The sequence below is a fragment of the Zonotrichia albicollis genome, chromosome 2 (genome assembly GCF_047830755.1).
Source record: "Zonotrichia albicollis isolate bZonAlb1 chromosome 2, bZonAlb1.hap1, whole genome shotgun sequence".
Taxonomy (NCBI): Eukaryota; Metazoa; Chordata; class Aves; order Passeriformes; family Passerellidae; genus Zonotrichia; species Zonotrichia albicollis.
In genome coordinates this window covers 34,398,994-34,421,330 of record NC_133820.1, presented here as the reverse complement: position 1 = coordinate 34,421,330, position 22,337 = coordinate 34,398,994, and the positions used below count along the sequence as shown (strand labels likewise).

Sequence of the window (22,337 nt, the reverse complement as noted above, 5' to 3'; positions counted from 1 at the left end):
TGAAAAGTTTCCTCCATTGCATGTCCCTGAAGCAGCTTTTCCTCAGTCATTTCCACTCTCACCCGGTAAGCAAGCAGAGTAGCATGAGAGCAGAACAGCATTCTGGCACTACTGCAGCTTGTACCAATGTTAGCTCTAAGCTTGAGCTGAAATTTCATACTAGAAACAGTTATTAAGACCTCTAACAAATGTAAATCATAGGCAAAACAGCCATTTCAGCAGGGTGTTTATGTGTATTTGAACAGCTGTTCTAAAGTAACAGCTCTTTCATCCACACAGATATTTCTTGTGTCTTGAAGCTAGGATGAAGATTTGGGAATCTGCATGGAAGAGCAGCACTACTTGGTAATTAAGCACATTGTGATTCACAACACCAGAGGAATGCCAGCAAGGCAGGATTGTCCTCTGATTAGGATACAAAAAAAGGTTTCAGAAAACAAACCAGGTTTCTCTATGGTATTCTTGTGAGACTCTTTAAGGCTCTATTCTCTGCCCACAAAACAGGAAGAACAGTGCTCCCTTGTGAGACAGAGAAATTGATTTCATTTGTAGTGTCCAGACTGCTCTATATTATTACATGCTACTAATAAAGCTGAGCTTATTGTGGTAGCAGGTGCAATCAGTGTCATCATGACATTCCAATAATGTTGTGGAAAACATAAGAAAAAGCAAAACCTGTAACAGAATAGATATCTATACTGGTTTTGGCTAAGACAGGGTTAATTTTCTTCATAGTTGCTAGTATGGGGCTGTGTTTTGAATTTGTTCTGGAAACAGTGTTGATATCACAGGGATGTTTTGAGCAGGGCTTGCACAGAGCCAAGGCCTTTTCTGCCTCTCACACCACCAGTGAGTGGGCTGGGAATGTACAAGAAGTTGAAAAGGGACAGCTGACCCCAACTGGTCACAAGAATATTCCAGACCATGCAGCATCATGCCCAGCATATAAAGGTAGTAGAAGAAGAAGGAAGGGGGCACACATATTACACATGATGGAGCCCTGCTTTCCCAGAGATGGTTGAACACCTGCCTGCTCATGGGAAGTGATGAATGAAGGAATAAATGAATTCCATGTTTTGATTTACTTGCACACATTGCTTTTATTTTACTTATTAAACTATATTTATCTCAACCACAAATTTTCTCCCTTTTGCTCTTCAGATTCTCTCCGTCATCCCACTGGAGGGGGAATGAGTGAGAGGCTGTGTGGTGCTTAGTTGCCAGCAGTGGTTAAACCAGAATAAGATCTCTGAGAAAAACAGGCTTTGCACAAATGTTTGAATACTTCATGGACCATTTGTGATAAATGGGCTGTAGATTCTGCAAAAAAGAGTCAGGTAAAAGTAACTGGCCAAATAGAAGGAGTACCCTGTCAAATAGCACAACAGAAAGTGTCATGCCAAATATTTTCATGGCACATAGAACTAACCTTTCTCTCCTACATCAAGTCTAGACCCAAAAGGAAAGAATGGGGTGTAAAAATAGGGTGCAAAAAAAGCTATTTAGCTTTACAAAGATGGAAGTGAAACAATGACTCTGAGGAAGAGTATCTGAAACATACCAGCAAAACAAACTAAAAAAAGTGCTTTTAGCCAGAGCCCCTGTGCTGCAAACTTTGAAGGGTCACTTCAGTGAATCAGAAGAGCATACAAGAAGCAGCCAAAAGGCTTAATAAACTGAAGCACCCTGAGCAATCTGGGGAATTAGGAATTGTTTTATGTGGGTATATTTTCTGGAGTTCACCACCTTGTCTGCAGGAAGAAATAAATAAAAAGTTATTTTAGTGGTTATGGGCTGATGAGGTGTGAAATGTGCCATGTGCAGCTGCCTGCTCAGCTACTGCTTTCACTAACACACAATACCACCTAGGCAGCTGCTGCCTTCAGTTGTGCTCCTAGTGCAGCATACAGCCCTTTTTTCTAAAGGTACTAAAATGCCACTGACCTAACACTGTAGTTGGAAAAACCCTCAGTTGTCTTGTTGGATTATATTTCTCTTCAAATACAAGAATGTGCAGATGTGGAGCTTTGGGTCTTTTCCAAGCTAAATGGTCCTAAGATTCTATGAAATTATGCAAACACTTCTCCAAAAATAACATACCAAATTTTTCAGTTAAGGATAAACTAAAACATTTTAAATGAGACCCCAAGTCTTTAGATAATGGAAATCTGTGAAAATACAGCTTAACATCCATCTTTGCTTTTCGGTAGACCATGTTGCTCAGTCCTGACTGGATCAGAAGTGGTTAAAACTGTACCATCAACAGAATATCCAGCTTACTGTGTGGAGTGTGCAGAGTTCATGGGTGTTTGAAATATGGCTGGCATTTCAATAGGACTAGGAAACAGCAAAGATATTGAAGGCCTGTTAAAAATTCATGTGGCCAGTTGCCACATGAATTTACAGGGTGGTCCTGAACAGAGGAAGGATATCAACTTTTCCACTGCTCAAATTGTAATGAATTGTCATTTACTTTATGTGGTGCTATTTTCTGTGGCCCACGATCTTTATTTATTCCTTGCATTTTCCCTATAAATAACCCTGGCTGACACCTTCAAAAGCTAGATAAGGCAGAGGAACTGCACAGCAACATTGTTAAGGTAGCCACTCTGGACAACTGGTTTGCAAAGCTTATTAAAGTAAAGGTTTCAGTGTGGGGCTTGTGATCACACCAGGATAAGTTTCATCTTCTCAGTTTGAGATCTGGTTCTCAAAAAGAGCAGTCCCAGACTGTGGTCATGCTCTGTCTGTGTTTACAAACCAAAATGGAGGGGAAGTTGACCTTGCCTGCTGAGAGGACCAAAGGGCAGACTCACCATGCCTGTTGTTTACAGCTCTCTTTCCAAATTTGGAAACAGAGCCTTTTCTCATCTCACTTGTTCCTGGCTGTAGGAAGGGCTCCAGCTATTTATATATGTTGCAGAGGTGCCAAAAGACACACAACACAGCTGGCAGCTTCCAGGGGGCTTGGCTCCACTAAGACTGCAATTATCAAGAGTTTTTTGGAAGCTATTTTATTCCAGCAAATCTTTTGTTCTGGGAGCACTTTGATCTGGGAATTTCTATGTAAATGTGCTGCCTAGGCTGGTATCCTTGAGATTTTATAATTAGAAAAAAGGGGACAGAGCAGTTTCACATTCTTGACAGCCTTTTAGCAGCTCATTTATTTATTATCCATGAATGAGCTTGCTCGGATGCAATACAAGTTTTTTAACCTTTCACATAAAATATGACATTCACTGCAATTTGGTAAATGGTGTAGTTTCTATGATTTCTTTACATAGCCTGCGCCTTTAAATCTATTGAAGAAAACATGTATCCAGAGACCATGAGTCAATAGTCTATTATACCAAGTACAGTGTGGTTTGTAGTTTCAATGCACATTGGTTTGGTTTGCTTCTCCAACAAACACAAAAACTTTGACTTTCTTTAAAAATTAATATTGTGAAGGAAGTTTGTAGTGAGATTCAAAATTTAACTTCTGCTTAGGACTCTTAACTCAGAGCCCTAAACTAAGTTATTTTTCATACCCTTTCAAGCTGGGAAAAGAAAACAGGGAAACATAATAGATCAAACCATAAGTGGTTCATATAACCCTTACCTGTATTTTTTTTACTTAAAAAGTATGTAAATCAAAGAGAATCTGAAAAGACTGAGAACAACTTAATTTGGCTTTCCATTTTTTCCCATGATACAGTTTTGGTTTCCTATAAACTCTCCCATAATTAGGAATCAGTGATGGTGAAACACTTTTGTCCCTGCTGTTTCTAGGTAACCTCAATTAAAAGCCATGCAGAGTGACAACAAAATACTGCCAACACATCAGTCATGCACCGTACGATAAAAATAAGTTCTTTTTGTATGTGTGCTTATCTTTGAACATAAGAATATTTGTCAGTTCAAAGAAACTGGGAAGGATTACTTCGATTACTTATTTGTTACACTTTAATGCTGTCCTCTTTTACAGTTCTCCCAGCATATTGCACCTCTCATATGCCCTTCTCATTCGGATCCCTTCCTAGTATCACCACTGGCTTACATATCAAGAAGAATTCTTCCCACAGCTTCTAATGAACAACCTCATTGCTGTGTGGCTAACCTCCTAACTTGCCATTGCTCCCTGAGAACCCATTTGCATTACTTCTGGGTGCTGTAATCTGATGTGAAGGTGAACCTCAAACAAGAAGTGACAAGTAGTGCTTGGGCCTAGCAGCTGTTTCAGCCACTCACCATGGGTCATATGCAAACCTTAACTTGCAATTGGTGGGTATTTTAAGATCTACAGATGCACAGCTGGAAAGTCACCCGTTTAACCTGTGGTTAAGATCATGGAGAAGATCTTCCTGGAAACTATACTAAAGTACATGGAAAATAAGGAGCAGATTGGTGACAGCCATCATTGCTTCACTAAGGGCAAATTGTCCTGAAAAAACTCATGGCCTTCCATGGTGGGTGAGGGCATTGGTGGATGAAGAAAGAGTAACCGATGTAATCTACCTGGCCTTGTACAAGCAAAGCACATGACACTGTCCCACACAACATCCCCATCTCTGAAGTGGAGAGGCCCAGCCCACACCACAGTGGAGAAGGATTTGGATGGATGGTCACACTCAGTGCAGCCCCTGGCTCAATATCCCGGTGGAAACCAGCATTGAGTGCCATTCCTCAGGGGCTGGGGCTGGGACAGAGGCAGTTTAACACTTTTGTTGGCTACATGGGCAGTGGGACTGGGCTCACCCTCAGTGAGTTTGCCCACAACACCACGCTGTGAGGTGCAGCCAGCATGCTGGAGGGAAGGGATGCCATCCAGAGGGACCTGGACAGGCCTGAGGGCTGGGCCTGCACAGGCCTCATGAAGTTCAACAAGGCCAAGCACCTGGACCAGGGCAATCCCAAGCACAAACACAGGCTGGGTGGAGAACAGGCTGAGAGCAGTCCTAAGGAGAAGGACTTGACAGTTGTTGGTGGACAAGAAGCTCAACGTGACCTGACCCTGAGGGCAGGGCACACAGCCCAAAAAGCCAGACACATCTTGGGCTGCATCAAAAGCAGCATGGCCAGTAGGTCAGGGGAAATTATTTTGTTCTACTCTGGGTCAAAATGGAAATGCTTTTTTTCTTTTCTACCCTGGTAAGACCCCACTTGCGGTTCTGCATCCAATTCTGAGGTCCCCAACATAAAAAAGATGAGGACCTGCTGGAGCAGGTCCAGATGAGGGCCAGGAAGATGGTCAGAGAGGGATGGAGCACCTCTCTTATGGCAACAGGCTGAGAGAGTTAAGGTTGTTGAGCATGGAGAAGAGAGGGCTCCAGGTAGAGGTTAGAACAGCCTTTCAGTATCTGAAAAAGGGGAAAGGGGCTTGTTACAAGAGCCTGTGGATTAGATATAAAGAAGACATTCTTCATTATGAGACTAGTGAGACACTGGTTGCCCAGAGATGTTGTGGATGTCCTATCCTTCATGGTATTCAAGGCCAGGCTGGATGGCACCCTGAGCAACCTGGTTTAGTCGAAGGAGTCCCTGCCCATGGCAGGGCCCTTGGAGCTGGATGATCTAAGGTCTCTTTCAATCCAAAGCATTCTAGGATTCTGCGCGGATACCAGCTGCAAGGGGTGGCATACATCAACATGTACAGCTTAGCAACTTAGCTTTGAAAAGAATGTAGTGTTTCTTTGCATAAACTCAAGCACACTGCCACAGGCTGTCCAAGCCATGATATAGCAGCATCTCACACAGACAGCAAATACGAGTGGGCTCTCTCCAAGCAGCAAAAGCATACAGGATGTTAGAGGGAAACATTAGCATATATGAAGCAGGCAGATTCAGTCTGGAACTGGAAAGCTCAAAGTGGATTGTGAGGGTAGGGAAAACCTACTTGCAAGAGAGAAACAATGAAATGGAGAGAAAAAACAACTGGAGGCTAGAAATCATAGGTAGGAAAATCCATGCACGAACCCTGCATTGAGCTTCTGAGCATGAAAGATTGAGCACAGCCTTGAGAAACCCTCAGCACACTGACTCTTCTGACTGAAAATATGAGTCATCAGCCTCTAGGATGACTCATGGCTGCTCTCCTCCATCCTGAGTGGCAAATGAAAATATAGATGAAGAGGAAGGTCGGGCTGAGGACAGTATTACAAGCCAGGGAATTTCTCAGCCTCTCACTATGAGAACACTCATGTCATGAATCCTTTCACATTCAGCAGTTGGTGACTGAGGAGGAGACAGCACTGACCATCTGGGGAAGGAGAGTGGTGCCATCCTCCCTCATGTTGCCTGCCAGGGAGGGAGACGTTTTGGCAACAGAAGAAAGCACCTGAGACACAGGAAAAGGCCAACTGGTATGTGTATCTATTTAGCAAATGAACTAGAAACAAGAAGGGGAAAATCACAAAGAGTTTTGCATGCCTTGGTTAATTGAGTTACAGCTGTGAGGACAGCATTGCTGAATAGCTTGCCAGGCAGAAATCCTGGCCTCAGAATCATTGGAGATCTGGCAACAGATGTGAGCAAATTTGGTTTTCAACACATCTTTAATGCCATGTGATACTGAGAAACAGCCAAGGCTCAAGGTCCAGGCAAAGGCTGAGCTGCATTACTGGCTACATGGGTGCAGCCAGGCCAGATGTCCCCAAGCACCTCTGCTCCAATGGTGCCCAGTGCTGGGCAGAGAGGCTTCATGCCAGGTTGTGCCTGGGTCCTGCAGCTGAGGCAAATCAATGTGCTGACAGGGATATACGGACTCTGGGAGCTGAACTTCTAGACATCACCTTGAGAATTGCCACACAGTCAGCCCATAGGGAGTTCCCTGCAGTCACTCTGCTCCTGGACCCTCTGCTATAGTGGCATCTGTATTTTATTAAATTCCCATCACCTTTCTTTCAGTCTGGACTGACTGTGAGGAGGGGATAAAGTTGTTTGTGAGCCATTAATGCTCGCTGGACTGGCACGTTCCCACATCAGATCATGCAGCTCTTTCTTCTTACCTCCCTTGTTTTTGCCTTACATCTGTTAAGACTACAAGTTACTGGAGCAGTGACTCCATCTCTTGGGCACTGATTATCCAACAAGGCCTCCATTCCTTTAACTCCTGGAGATAATATTAAAACATTAAAACATTTACATGTTGTCTTGTCACAGCACAGGATTGGCTTTCTTTATAATGAGTTTTTCCTAAAGTCTTTTGGGCATTGGTTGGATGATATTCTGTTCCCACAACAAAGTGAGTTGGGTCATTCAGTAGCATGTAAGAAAATTATTAACACAAATCTAAACAGCAACATTTCAGCTTCTTTTCCCAGACCAGTGAAATTCAGCATTAACTCTGCACAGTGAAGCATTCACTTTACTTAAGTACTTAATCTTTAATCATCTTCAGCATGGAATTCCCCTCCCTTTCTATTCCTTTCAAGCCGCTTTTGGTCTCCAGATAAAAGAAGGCCTTTTCACTCCTCTTTTTTATCAAAGCATTGCCCTGATCACAGACCAAAGAATGTCAAGATAGATATACTTTTGCAGATACACTTAATGCTTGTGTAAATGAGTGAATGCTCAGGAGAGAGCATGCTTTATGAGCAACAGACAAGTTAATAGGAACTTGAGAGGCTTGGCATTGTCCTACTCTTTGCGCCTGTCATTCCTGCCTTAGGACAGTTCAGGGTTTGTGATTCCATAGTCTGCAGTGGTCATTGACTGACTGTTCCCAGCCATAAGCTTTGTGACACAGACTGAGCACTGCATGGACTCAACCTTGTCCTTCGGAGATGCTTCCCTCTTCTCATTTCTATGAGAACAGAGTCAGTTTTCACTGCCTGCCAGGTCCATGCTGCTGACACAAAGCTGAAAGGAGTGGTCAAAAGTACTGGAATTGTCTGCCAAGTACTGGAATGGTTTTCCCAGGGAGGTAGTGGAGTCATCATCCCTGGATGTGTTTAAAAAAAGATTGCATGTGGCACTCAGTGCCATGGTTTAGTTGAGGTGTTATGGCATAGGGTGTACTCAATGATCTTAAAGGTCACTTCCAACATAGTGATTCTGTGAAAAGCAATCACTGGCAACTCATTCCATGCATGGAAGCTCAGCCAGGAGACAAGACAAAAGGAGCAGAGGTCTCACTGCAGCCTGGGATACTGTGGCAAAGCTAGGAAGGTTTTCTGGCTTCCAAGAAGCAGCCCATAAGGGAGAGGATACTAATATGTGAATGCTGTCCTGAATGTTTTTAATATGCTCCTGAATCTCACAGAAAATTCAGGAAAATTTGAGATGTTTTGAAGGCTCTGCTCTATTTTCTCTGCTGTTGATGCTTTTTTTTCAATTTTTCTCAGATCATGTTCCTTGGTTTATACTAGTATGATTTTCTCTATGCCACTAAGCTGTTCTACATTTAAAAATTAGAAATCAAAGGCAAATAGCTCATCTAGACCAGTACCTGCCAATTTGCATCATAAAGTGGGTCTCTCAGAGCAATATTCTGTCTCAGAAAACTACTCTGTACTACATAAAAAGACATAATGGCAAATTTTCCCCATGTCACAGTACCCCCATTTGTGCAATGTTCATTAATGGACAAAAGGGTAAAAGAAGATTTTAAAAGAGGTGCTTATGCCTTGTGGCAACAGTCCTGAAGCTTGATGGTCCATTTTAGAATGTGCAATTTTAAGAACTCTGCTTGTTTAGCCCAGCCAGGCAAAGGCTGGCACAAATATAACTATCCCAGGTGTATTTATAGGGAGGATACACTGGGGAGGAAGAAGACCTAATGAAGAAAAAATGGCACAAGAGCAAATGGGAATAAGTGAGCCACAATAAAATTAGGCTGGAATTAGTGAACAATTCTTCCTGTACAGTTGTGGAAGAACCTTCCAGGAAGAGAACAATGGGGAAAAAAACCCCATGGCTATTTTTAAAAAATAACATTAGTTTAGGAAAGTTTTATCACTGTGTGGCCTAATGGCTATGAAAGCAGAGGATCATTTCAGGAATCTTCTAGCTCTATATACTTGTCTTTCTTGACTGTTTACATTCTTCTGAAAACAGTTTCCCCCCAAGGGTTTTAGGACACACTAAGTACGTCTTTTTCATCAAACTTTATTCCATTCTTATTTGAGATACAGACTCTGCACACTTGAATAAAAAAACCAAAAGTTATTTGCTCGATGTCTGTCCAAAAGATGCTTTCTGATTCACACAGGAATTAAATCATATGGCTGGCGGTCCCCAAGAGGCAATCTGAAGTGATCATTGAGTACCCGTTTATAATAACTCTGTTAACCTCTGCCAGTAGCAGAAAAAGGGCTCGGTGCCAGCGCATCTTACAGTTCTAATTAGCTTTCTTCCAGACGTGGCAATCCCCGTCCTGCGAGCCCTCTAGCGGTGCCGTCCGTGCTTGTGGGCCGGGCAGAGCCGGGCCACCATCGGGGCGGGCGCTACCGCCGCCACCCCACTCCTCTACCTGCTCAGACCCTCGCGAGAAAAAGTCACAACAAATTTCCATCGCCACGGCGCCATCGTCTGTGGCGTGCATTTCCTGCTTTGATGGAAAACCCAAAGGAAAGTACCCCCAAATTTCCTGTTTCCCTCCCAAGTATTTCACCTGGCTTAACAAACAGTATTATATTGTCTAACAAATCACACCAGGCTGACACATGGCAAGTCTGGGTACATGAGAATCGGACCCTGATGGTCCACATGAGCACCGGCGTATTTCTATGCATACCGTATGTGAGAGATCCCCAGCCGCAGGGCAGAGTAAAACACAGCTGGAACCAGCCCTGCAGTGCTGCTGGCACCCCGGCAAGCTGCAGAGTCGCTGTGTCCCCAGCCCGCTGCCAGCAGCCTCCCTTCGTCACAAAGCCAGCAGCCTTGCTCAGTGTCCTCCCAGCGGCACAGGGCTCTGCAGCTCTTTGTTTGCTCACGTTCAGGAATTCCATGATAACTGCTGGGATAGATAAATATTTTTTAAAATGCTGTCCCTGCACAGAGACCTCCATTGTCACTGCGGCCTGGCCACAGGGGAAAAATCCAAAGAGGCACTTTGCTGTGTTTCTATTTCTGTCTCCTGGACTGCAGAACACCTCACAGCTTAGCCAGTTCCTTGCTGAAGTTGTACTTTCACAGCACTAAATATAGGAATAGTGCACTCTGCAGGGCCTAAATTTAGCTTTGCTGCGTTAGAAGGGGAGGTACCTCATTACTGGAGGCAGAAAAGCTAAACCACTGCAGGCAGGGAAACTTGGGTGATGCAGTAACAGCCACTGCACTGTTGTGCCAGTGCACAAAGGAATTGAATTAGAAACTTCAGTTCTAGGTTTATGTTTTTTAATAAATCTGTTAAATGCCTCAGTGAGGTTTTCCAGTAGTTCACTTCCTCCAGAAGAAATTACATACCTCTGTACTATTACCGTAAAAACATTTAGGAATATTCCTTATTTAAATTAAGGAGAGAATTTAAAATTGTGCAAGTCAAATTTCAAGGTTTCAGGCATCTGAGCTTGTTGCAGCTGGCATGTAAATGCTTGCATAAAGATCCTCAGAGGCAGTAAATCATGACTACCTGCCATAAGCCTGGGCAGGCTTTTCAGGAATGTTAATCACTGCTAAAAAAGGAGGGCCACTGGTCTCACAGTTGCAGCCTTTCACCTTTAAGTCACCAAAGTCACTATTCTAACATAGTTGGCAGGGGGCACATGACCTGGACTCTGTTCCTAAGATGTGCTATTCACTGTGGATTAGTCACCATGCCTCTATTTCCCTATCATCTGCGGGTGGCAGAATTTCCCCTGTGCTGCAGAGCATTTTCAGAACACAGTGATGAGTTAAAACCATTGCCCTGGTTTCTCTTTCAAAAATCACAAAGCCCTGGGAAGATTTGAAAGACAGGATTTCAACAAAATGCTATGCAGGCAAACACCTGACTGCTTGAAAAGAGGTTTCCTAGCAAGTGCCATCACTCATGAATCAGCAAAGGCAGGTGAGTGCCAGAGGCAGCAGACCGAGGCTGTGGGTGAATCATGGGAGATGTAGTGCAAGGAGGTTACCCCACAATGGAAGCAGTTGATATAAATTAATTTTTTTTTCAGGAATTAAGCTGGCATTTCAGAAGCGTAAGGGGTAGGTTTTGTCAAAACTTTACAGAGTCCCATTTTTCCATTACTATTCTCATTTACCTACGGTGTTCAACAATATGAAACAGGGCTATGAGTCAGATCATCTTCCATGTGAAAAATTATTCTTTAATAGGAAAAAAAATCAAACCACCACTAATTTAGTTATTTCATCTTCATACAGATGAAGATGATGATACACAAACTAGACAGTGGAGGAGATCACTCGTTCTGAAAAGAAAATATTGTTGGGATCCACCGATTTTTCTTATCAGACTCAAACATAAGGAGGAAAAACACCCTTTTATGAGTCCACACTAGATTCAGCCCTGGCTAATCCATGACAAGTGACAGCTGCACAATCATTTTACTGCAGACTGCTAATAAAAGTACATTATTTACTGGATACCTAATGTCCATACTGGGAAGGAAATGCAACCCCAGCACTTATTCTCTAGTACAGACTGGACTTTTTTCACATACTTCTATAGCCCAACTCCTTTATAGCCCAAAATATTTTGGTTCTTGTTAACTTTCAAGCTGTGCCTGTGAATTGTCTGGGAGCATATTATTTGGCTGGGGCCAAAACAGATCAGTGACAGTAGTTAGGCACTTGTGGGAAGATGACTGGGGCTGAAAAAAAACGGTACAGAAATTACAGAGGAAAATAAAGTGGGATAGAACTTGGTCAGTACACCCAACCTCCCACACAACACAGTCTAAGGGAGGCTAAACACAGGGTGAAGCAGGGTGGAAACACCATGGCCACACTCTTATCAAAACCCTTGCAGAGGAGGGAACTCAGTGGTACTTTCTAGCCAGTAAGATGCACAACTGCTGAAAAGCAAGGGAAACAGAGGAATATGTCCTGCTGTTGAATCAGCAGCAGTAGTGAAATCACTCTCCTTGGACTGACCCATGTGCCCATGCAACACTTTTCTTGGGTGCCATACTAAGATATCTGCCCCAAGGTATGATCACCCCTCAGTAACTCAAATGCATGACTGAAGTCATACAAGCTTAACATAAATGTAAGGAAATAGTATAGAAGTGAGTCAAGATTGAGAAGAAGTTGAGGAAGACGCCATCATAACTTCTGGGATCAGCTGACAGGCTGAATCTGTCTTCTCCCCCCACAGGGACCCCTATTGGGTAAGAACTGTACTCTATGCACACTGGAGGATGATCTTGAGCTAACTTTTGTTAGGGATTAGATCTTGTGTAGTATGTTGTGTTGAATTATATTGCTTGTTATTCTATTATTTTGGATACATTTTTGAGATACCACCATGAGCAGCCCTTTAATTTGTTGAAATTATATTAATAAAGAGTGTTATTCCATCGCCTGTCAATGGGAGTCCTTCAAGCATGCTGGCAGTAGTAAAGATGTTGAGACCCAGGAGGAGGTTTCTCAGGCATGGTATCCTAAGCAGGTCAGCCAAACTGCCTTCAATGTGGTGAACTGCTCAGTGAAGGCCCCCCATAACAAGACACTGACAGACTGGTTGGGTCCCAGTTTTCCTGGGGAACCAACAGACTAATCAAACACTAAGAGGTGGAGCAAATCTCCCCTTTTCATGTGACAGTATTTTAAAAAAAAAATCATATTAAGCATATGGAAACAATCTCTGGGACTGTTTATTAGCACAGATATAGTCACTGAATTTAAAATAAGGAAACAAAAAATGTCTGTCTTTTCCGTCAATGCATCCAGTAAATAATGTTAAGTCAAATACTGATGGGTCTCACTCACAAGCTACACACATCTACCAGCCCTCTCATACCCCATTACTTCAAATTTTGGTGCTGGCAGTCAAAGTTTGTGTCACTGACACACTGAGGTGTAGAAGTAGATAAGTCTTCAGAAAGGAACAATCAGCAGGATTTAAAAATTCTGGATACGTTTGCCATCCATCTGTTTACACTTTCTTTTGCCTCTTTATGAGCAAACCATGCTCCCTTGATCTCATGCACAGCTAGTCTTGGACCTTCAGAAGACCTTACAAAAACACCTTATGACTGCATATTCATGAAGCAACTAACAAAAAAAAAAGAAAAGGAGAAACAATTTCCAAATATAAACTCGTTGAATCAAAATAAGAAAGCAGGGAAAGGAAGGGACTACATGCAGGATGATCTATAATTTGAATATTTTTGTGGGTTTTGCTTCTGTACCTGAGAGACTGAAGATAAGGTAACTCCTTAAGTCCCTCATGATTCTGATACTCTTTCCATATTGTGAATATTTCAACTGGTATAAGGAAAGATGTTACCAATTCCTTCAAAACCTCTGCCTTCTGTGACACTAAGGAGTCATGAGCACAAACCCAGTGACTGAAACATTAGAGATGATATCCTGCTTCTACACCTGCTTCCCAAGATCCTTTTCTCACACTTCTCACATGTGCCAGTGGAGATTTCAGATACTAATTATTCACAGCTGTACAACATGGTCAGTGACAGCATATCTGGAAATATGCCTAATGAAACATGCAATATTATACCACAAAGCACCATTAACAAAACAAAAAAGACCAACAAACAAAACACATGTCAATGTAGAGAAAGAAAAAGAGATAAAATTAAATAAGTTGAGCTAGGTTCTCAGGAGTTCCCTTGCTCAAAGACTCATATCAAGATTTTTCATTTCAAATAACAATTCCAGGTTTATCTAATGCTGCAGGCCATAGCTCTCAGTCTTCTATATTTTCAAAAGACAAGGGATATTTTATCCTTTCCTGGTTTGGGCTGGTGATTTTCAGTGTAATAACTTCCATGGTGTCACATTTGGGATTTGTGACCAAACCAACATTAATAACATGGGGATGTTTTTGTTACAGCTTCCATAAATAGCATTTCTGTGGATCATATCTGTAGGTATTTCAGCTGTAAAATAAGGCAAAACATTTACCTTGCTGTCCATACTACTATGCATTTTTAGATATTTGATTATTAATCATATTGTTGGCATTACCATCTTTAATTTAATTCTTAATAAAGACACTTCCTCTTTTTTAGCTTAGCACTTGTCATCACTATCAACATGAGTATGTACTCTCTTTTAGCTGTCATGTAGAAAAATGTATTAAATTACTCTTTAAATCAATGTCAGCTGGGAGAGCAGATTTATGAATGTAACTGAAAATCCCCAGTTGTGCAAAGATTATATAGCTGAGCTCTGCCTTCTCCAAGAAGAACCTCTCTGAATTCTTCTCCAATTCTGTATCAATAGATTTGGAGATACCTTCCTATTTCCTTATTCCCTTTCTTGTATGTATGAGCAGAAAAGCACACAGAAGGAAACACAGGGGAAGTCAATCAACTCTTGCTCAGAGCTCAGCATTGACCACTGAAACTTCTGTAATAGAAATTCCCTGAAAAGAAAACATTTTCCCACCTGCCTATGTATCTGACAGGCAGAGAGGAGAAGTGGGCTAGGAGGCCTTCCAGCTTGCAAACAACCTAAATGGTCCTATTCCAATGTGCTATTAATATTGTGTATCTTAACAGTAACACAGATGTGACTTAACATCTCTATATAAAAATTTGATATGAAATGAGAAATCTGATCTGAAACAAAAAATCTGATATAATGTCTGCAACATTTACAAATAAATGTTTATGTGGTTAGATAGACTTCAACATAGCCTGAAATCATTTGCCATAATGACATCTTCATTGTCAGACTGAGGAATCTTCCTTCAAACATGGCTCTGGGTGCCTGTTTGGCTTAGACCTTTCAGCTGTTTACTCAGGTTGTGAATTTGTCCTTCACAGAGTATTCTTTTGTTACATATTTGTTTATTACCTGCCACAATGGTTCTTGGTGCAGGACTGGAGTTTCTGAATCTTATTTTGATGACAAAATTCTTCCTTAGGCCAAAAATATCTGTCCTGAAGCTTTCAACTGAAGTGATTGCTACACTTATGTGGGGTCAATAGCTCTGAATAATTGATGAAACCACCAAAAGAGACAAGATGTGCAATGCTATTAAAGGATCACCTATGATGCAAGTTGTATAAAAGAAAAGATGCATCCTATCTTCAAGTTTACACAGCCAATGCAATCTCCTTTGGAATCAGGAGTAGCCAGCTGACCCTAACCTCCATAGCAGCCAACAAATGTTTGATTTGAAGGACTTACAAAAACACCTTATAACTCCTTGTCCATGAGGTGATGAATTGGTGGACAAAAAAAGTGTGAACAATCTTCAGATATTGTTCACAATTCAGATATTCAGTTGTTCTGCTTGACAACATTGGGAACAAGATGAAAAAGAAGAAATACAATACATGACCTAGCTTGCAAATTTGTGCCAGTATTCAATCTTTAACTTATAAGACAATTTACTAATCTGATAGAACCTTGATATAATTATATATATATTGATATATTGATATAATTATATATATATTGATATAATTGGGCTGTTGCTCAGCCCAAGACAGCATGTCAATGACCACAGTATCTTATTCGATAATAATTCTATTGAAATAGGAGTTCACAAATTGAGTAAAAAAGGCAAAATATGTGCAACCAAGTACTCCACATGTATATTCTTTTTTATCTTGTATAAACTTTCTTTGTTGTTTTTCTTTGGTTTGTTGTATGACTCCAACCTTAAACAATAAGAGTAGAAGTGTCAAGACTGATGATTTGGACAAGGAAAGAAGAAAGCACAAATGCTATCATCCTGTCACAAACCGCAAAGACAGATATGTTTTGAGTCGCATCACTGTCAGAGATGTTAGTGCACATTATTTTGCTTGCAAGGGATAAAATGAAAGCAACTGGTGAAACAGCGTAGCCTGTTTCAGGATAAATTACAAGCGTTAAGGCAATAAAATGGTTCCATTAATGAATGTGCTTACTTTCTGCACTTCAGTCAGTCTGAGATGGGCTTAATGTGCTTATTTCCCATTTTATCCTTGTGTTCATCTCCTGTTTTTTCACAATGGAACTTCATATTTCCACTTACACTACATTAATAAGATTGTGCAAAGAAAGTCAAGTTTCATCTTTGTTAAATGTACATGAAAGAGCTTTTTAAACCACACATCTTTAATGACATCATTTTGCAAAGTTACTTTGCAGAATTCTTCTGGATGAACTTCTAATTTTGTATTTAGATTCCTCATTGAAGAGGTACATTTTACCACACTGAGAAGGGCTGACTTTCTTTAAACAAGAGGGAGTTGGCCTCTATGTTTATGGAATTGGTTGATGTGAAGTTAGAGTTTCTTAAGAGCTGAAGAAGAAAGAATTCAAAGCTTTGTTTGATCAAAGCCTTAAAGACTGACATTAGAAACAGCAACGGAAAAAATAAAATGAAGCAAACAAAACAATATTCCACAACTTCTGCCTGCCAATTAAACCTTCCACTGCCAAAAATGGGGCAGAATATAGACTAGCTTATAAAATACACTTTTTTGAGTTATTGCTCTCCAGTTTATAAGATGTTTACATATCCAAGTCGCTCAACATAAAGAAAGCATAACTTTGAAGTTCACAGGACGAGTCCTTACAAGGAAGTGAGCAGGTGTGGATTTGCCACCAGGAATTTGCATCCCATTGGTACAGCTTCATGGCCTAAATAAGCTCAAGGCCATGTGGGGAGGGAGAGGACCTACTGGCACCTGAAGTCCTTGTCCAGAACAGCCATTTAACCAGCACCAGTTAAACACCCATCTCCAGCACTGAGTTTAAAGACAGGCTGGTATTTTAAAGTACAGACAGACAAGAAATAAACCTCTTAAATTAGTTTCAATAGGAGGGAAAACTACATTTCTATTGACATTAGAATCCTGAGCTCCTACTCCATATCACCCACAGCAATTTTCTGTAATCACTACTGACTACTTATTATTTTCTTTTGTTTCAGCCATCTTTATATTTAATAAGGTAGCTTTATCTTTCTTTTAACTTCAATTTGTAAAAAGTAAAGGTAGAGAAAAATCATTTATTCAAAGTATTAGAAGAGAGGTTTCAAATTTTTCTCTGATTATATTATTACATTTATAGAAATGAACCTATTTTGTGTTTCAAATGAAATTAAAACAAGAAATGTTAATAATTATGATACTATAAATTTGGCAATTTTAAATTATGATTTATTGACTCATTGAGGTTTTGTAAGCAGTTACAGTAGTTAATCTTTTTAATTGAAATAATAGGGTGAAATACCTTAAACTATATTATCATAGTCTTCTTTATTTATAAAGTACAACAAATCCTTTCCTGAATTGAGAAACTCTGTTCATCCAAATGCCATCACCTACAGATTTTCTATATTGGCATATTCACTGCTGTTATTCAGAATTCTTTAAAGTGCAACTTCTACTGAATATTTTGAAACTTGTTCAGTGTGGAAAATCTATTAAGTCATATTAGAAATTATTTAGAATGCTGGTGTTCAATGTATAAATCTGTATTTCAGTCTTCTTCCAAGATAAACTTGATAAAAGGAGTAAAAAGAAAGGTAATTGAGCCAGAAATGAAACATTTCATTCCCCTTTTCCTAAATCTACTATAGTGGGAATATTAGAATGAAAATAAATATTTTACATTTCTTAAGGATACACAGAATATCTTTATCAGATAAAAAGACCCCCAGCTATACTCTGTAAAGATTTCATTTGATGTCAACATTCAAAGTAAAATATTTTATAGTTAGTGCCACAATTCATGATTTTGGAAAAATGTGAGTACGAATGTCACTGAATTAAAAGACAATTTTAAGCTTATTGATTTAAAATTGACATGACTTAAAATCAACCCTTAGTAGATCCTGTTGAGTGAGACCCTAAATGCTAGAAAATTATTTAATCTGATGAAGCTTCCTTCATTCTAATTTGAAAACCAATTGTGAAAAAGCTTCTGAAATAATTTATTGCATGAAGCATAATTATTATCAATATTATTTACCAAATAACTGTGGGTCAGCAATAGGTTATCAATAGATAATTTTTCCTTTGAGAATCCAAAACTGAAATTTTGACTTGAATTTTCTCAGCCTCAGTTGCGTACATTGTACAAGTCACAAACAATCTTCCATTTCTATATCAGACAGGCACAATTTTTAGGTTTGGGTTTTGAGCAGAAATGCTTGTGTGCCTGAAATTTTTTCCACTTGTGTTCTCTCCCTTTCTTTGGTATGTCTTCAGTAGGCCTCTGACAAACACCCATATAGGAGATCTCTAACAAGCAGCAGAAATAATATTATAGGAAATTGTGTCTCTCCCTTTCAAAACACATCTGGAACAATGTTTTAATATCAAATTGAAAAATGTACGTGTGAATCCCTTTGGACCAGTAGAATATACTGAATTCAGAGGCAGCTGCCTGTCCCCAGCAGCAGTGCAATATTTGGACACAATTAGTACAGAAATATCAACAGTTTTCAGAGTAAAGTGCAGGATGAAGCTAGTTACAGTGTTCCGTCACTAATCACCCCACAAGGAAGGCCCTTCTAAATAGATGCATCAGTGAAAGAAACTCTATTCAACTAAATCTGTCCTGCAGAGATCTGAAAAATGCAGGAGAGTAAATGTAAATTAGACTATGTTCTCTCCCCGTACACAAAACCTGGTATCCATACTTCTATGCTCAAATGTTACAGTACAGCACCATTTGGTTTCTTCACAGAGAAAAAACGTACCAAGAAAGACAGAAATTTCCATTACTGTACGTGCTCTACTTATTCTAATGTGCAGCACATGAGGGAGGTAGAGCACAGTATCAGTTCCTGCAGTTTGTTTCAGCACAAGGCTGCTCCTCACTGGAGGAGCTCCAAGGTGCTGCCCTGTGCACCCAAGGCCCTGATGGAGTGTTCCATGGGGCTCTTCTTGTGCAGTGGAAGCACCACTGCCCCCAGGCTCCCTACACCCAGTGTCCCTACCAGCAGCACAGCTGGCCCCCAGACCACACCCAGCCAGACAAGTCTGCAACAGCTCAGGACAGAGACCAAGCAGGCACAATACTAAGTCCATCAATAAATTGCACTGAGACAATTCTACACACATTTATAGGCAAAGCAGACCTCTAAATAGCCAGGAGATAGGCTAAATACCATAAAAGAACCTCACAGGAAGCAGCTTCCCCCTAATACCTAATCTAAACCTACTCTCTTTTAGTTTGAAGCAATTCCCTCCTGTCGTGTCGCTACATGCTCTCGTAAATAGTCTCCTCCATCTTTCTTACAGGCTCCCTTCAGGTACCAGAAGGCTGCAATTAGGTCACCCTGAAGCATTCTCTGTTCCAGACTGAACAATCCCAACTCTCTCAGCCTTTCCTCATAGGAGAGGTGCTCCATCCATCTAATCATCTTGGTGGCCTCCTCAGGACTCTCTCCAATGACTCCAACATCATACTGATAAGGTGCTGTTTTTCCTGCCCATAGAGGGGTTGAGTGAGAGGCCAAGGACATTCCCACTTCCATAACAGAGCTACAGCATTGCAGCATAGGCACTAGGAGCTGCAATCAAGCATTACTAATGTGCTCAGTAGCTTAGGTATTAAGTTCAGTAAAGAACAAAAAAGGCATGGAAAGAACATGTAGGCAAAATGTAATGGATAGCCACAGGTGGGAGGAAAAATCAGCTTTGAATTCTCCCTAGAATAATTCCTTGTATAAGACTTTATATAAGCTGACAGCCTTTCATATTCTCAGAATAGGGTCCCAAAATTCACTGGCAAGGTCTGCACCCTCCAAGTAAGAACTGCCCCAAGACTGCACTCACCAACTACCACACTGCTTATTATAAAGGAAAACAGGGACAGCCAGTTTCAGGTGGGGCTGGAACCCAGTTTCAACAGGATTTGGGACTTTGATGTCACTTATTGGGTCAGCTTACAACCTAGCAAGCCTGCAGAGGCTTGTCTGTGACCCCCTGTCTGTGACTGTGTGGAAAAGAGATACACAGGCAGGGGCAGGAAGCAAAACTGACCTTGACCAAAGCCTCTCTGGAGTCCAATTTTATGAAGAAAGCAAAAGAAAAAAACCCAGCTGTCTGTGCCTCCTGGAACTGCTGCTCTACAGCAGTAGAGGTGCAGGCAAAACAGGCAGCATCAAGGCACGCTGCTAAACCAGAGGTGTGTTTGAGCATACACTACTGGCCAACAGTCCCACAGAGAAAGCTGGGCTCAATCAGGGCTCTCCAAGATGAAAGAAAAAACTGTGAAGCCTGTCCAGCTCTTGCCAGCTGAGAGCATTTTTGCTCCACAGGGCTTTTATATATTTCAAGCCCCCCGGTTGTTTTAATGAAGGAGACTTATGCTCAGCGTCTCATTTCAAAGTGAGTCAGAGGAACGAGCAGCAGGAGAAGGTAAAGGTTTGGTTTCACATGCCGGGCTAACACTCATCTCATTTCTTTTATTATTTGGAACCATATGCCCAACGGAAGAAGCAGGGAAACAATAATACCAGCATTATTTTAGAGCAGTGCCCAAGGGACTTGTCATCTGACGTTCTACGTTGCCAGAATTCCCGGTGCAATGAGGACAGTTGCATTCCCTAACTTTGCCTCCCTCCTCAGTAAATGAGCTTCATGAAAGAGCAGCTTTTTATCTGTATTTCAACCTCTACAGTAAATAAAGTTTTCCCTCAAGATATTTAAGAAAATATTGACAATATGACATGACCATATCCCTAAATACTCAAAATTCTCACCACAGAAAAGCAAACCATTCTTTTGATAAAGTGCAATGGTGTTTCAATCTGACCTTGTGTTTCGGGAAGCTTCAGTTTCTACGAGTTTCAGATTCGAAAAGTTGGTTGTCATAAATCCAAATCTCTTTAAAGCACATATTTTAGATAAAGAGGAGGAAATGAACAATATTCTGACTGGGTAGGCATAGTAACATTTTACATGTAAGCCACATGCAAAAGTTTACAGGAGGAAATAAGTAGCTTGCAAGACAAATCCAGACTTTAGAATATTTTTGTAGAGTTTTCTGAAAAAGTGAGGCTCTTTTTTTGCATAAAGAACCACTATGATGACTTGGCATGGCATCTCTTAATTGAAGCCACCAAAAGACAGGAAGGAAAACCAAAACCTGCTGTGGAAGGAACCTGCTGGGCAACCCCATTTAGAGGGGCAGAGAGGTGGTATATCTGCACACAAGCTGAATCTCCAGGTATGAAACAGAGAGAACAAAAGTAGGTAGCCTTTAAAAATGTTCTAAGTGATCCTTACAGAGTCAGGAAGTTCACTTACCATATCATAAATTCAGTAGGGAATATTATTCACTCTTTCATAACAGAGAATATAGCAGACTTCAGGAAAGCTCCCTCAACTTAATCTAAATCAGGTTCTGGATGTGTTTAAACATTTTCATAAGCTAACACTTCATTTTTCTGAACACACAAAGATTACCAGCTGAGAAGACCACTTGATCCTCGTGTGGGTAAGGGTCACTATTTAACAAAGACACCAAAGAGGATGGAAATGAAGTATAATTACATTTGGCTGCTCTGCTTTGTTTTAGCTGGAGTTTTGTTTGTTTTTTCTTTGTTTGTGGGATTTTCTGGGGGGGATGTTTGTTTGTTTGTTTGTTGTGTTCCAATTCCTTTATTAGTCAGGTAAAATTGGAACAATACCACACACCATGGAGAGAATATGAAAAAATTTATGTGAACCTCTGTGAACTTTTGTGCTTTTCATGTGTTTACTTGTTCATGCTGCACCAAGCAGGTTCAATATCTTACAGTCATATGGAGGAGAATAAGAAAAAATTCCTCTGGATCAGGTCAAGTCTATGCTGAAAGGGGCTTTAGAAGTTTTTAGAAGACAGTATAGGTCAAACAGTTAATTCAGAATTAAGATCATGATGTAGCTGACAAAGGAAAATACAGTATTGTTTTTATTTTTCTGCACAAATCGGATTACTTGCCCATGTTTTGGCCTGGAAATTAGAATCATTAAAGTGCAGTGATTTGTTTGTTAATAGACTTAACACACAGCCTAGAAAACAAAACTTAAAAGTAGATGTTCCTCAACAGTCAGCTTCTAAATGAGGGGGCTTCACATACAGACATTTTCACATCAATAAAAAAGCCCTAAGAGTAATTTCTCTCCCTTTCTGAGACCACAGCACATTATCTCTGGCTGGTACACCCTGTTGATTTTTAACCACCTCTGTTCTGCCTCACCAGCTTCCTGCTTTTATCCATCCAGAGCAATCAGACTGCTGGGAGCCTCCAAAGCACACCAGGACCATGAAAGCACTAAACCTCA

General features: G+C 40.8%; 1 protein-coding gene and 1 long non-coding RNA gene across 2 annotated transcripts in view; one reads left to right on the top strand and one right to left on the bottom strand.

Annotated features, from left to right (window-relative positions):
• Nucleotides 1-10,101, bottom strand: part of LOC141728151 (uncharacterized) — a 54,169-nt gene extending 44,068 nt beyond the window's left edge. The window contains exon 1 of the long non-coding RNA XR_012578924.1: nucleotides 9,716-10,101. This is a non-coding gene — a long non-coding RNA (uncharacterized LOC141728151). The remainder of the gene's footprint in view (nucleotides 1-9,715) is intronic.
• Nucleotides 6,090-22,337, top strand: part of LOC141728150 (lymphotactin-like) — a 32,156-nt gene continuing 15,908 nt past the window's right edge. Inside the window, exon 1 of the mRNA XM_074534716.1 lies at nucleotides 6,090-6,341. The gene's annotated coding sequence lies outside the window, so the exon portion shown is untranslated. The remainder of the gene's footprint in view (nucleotides 6,342-22,337) is intronic.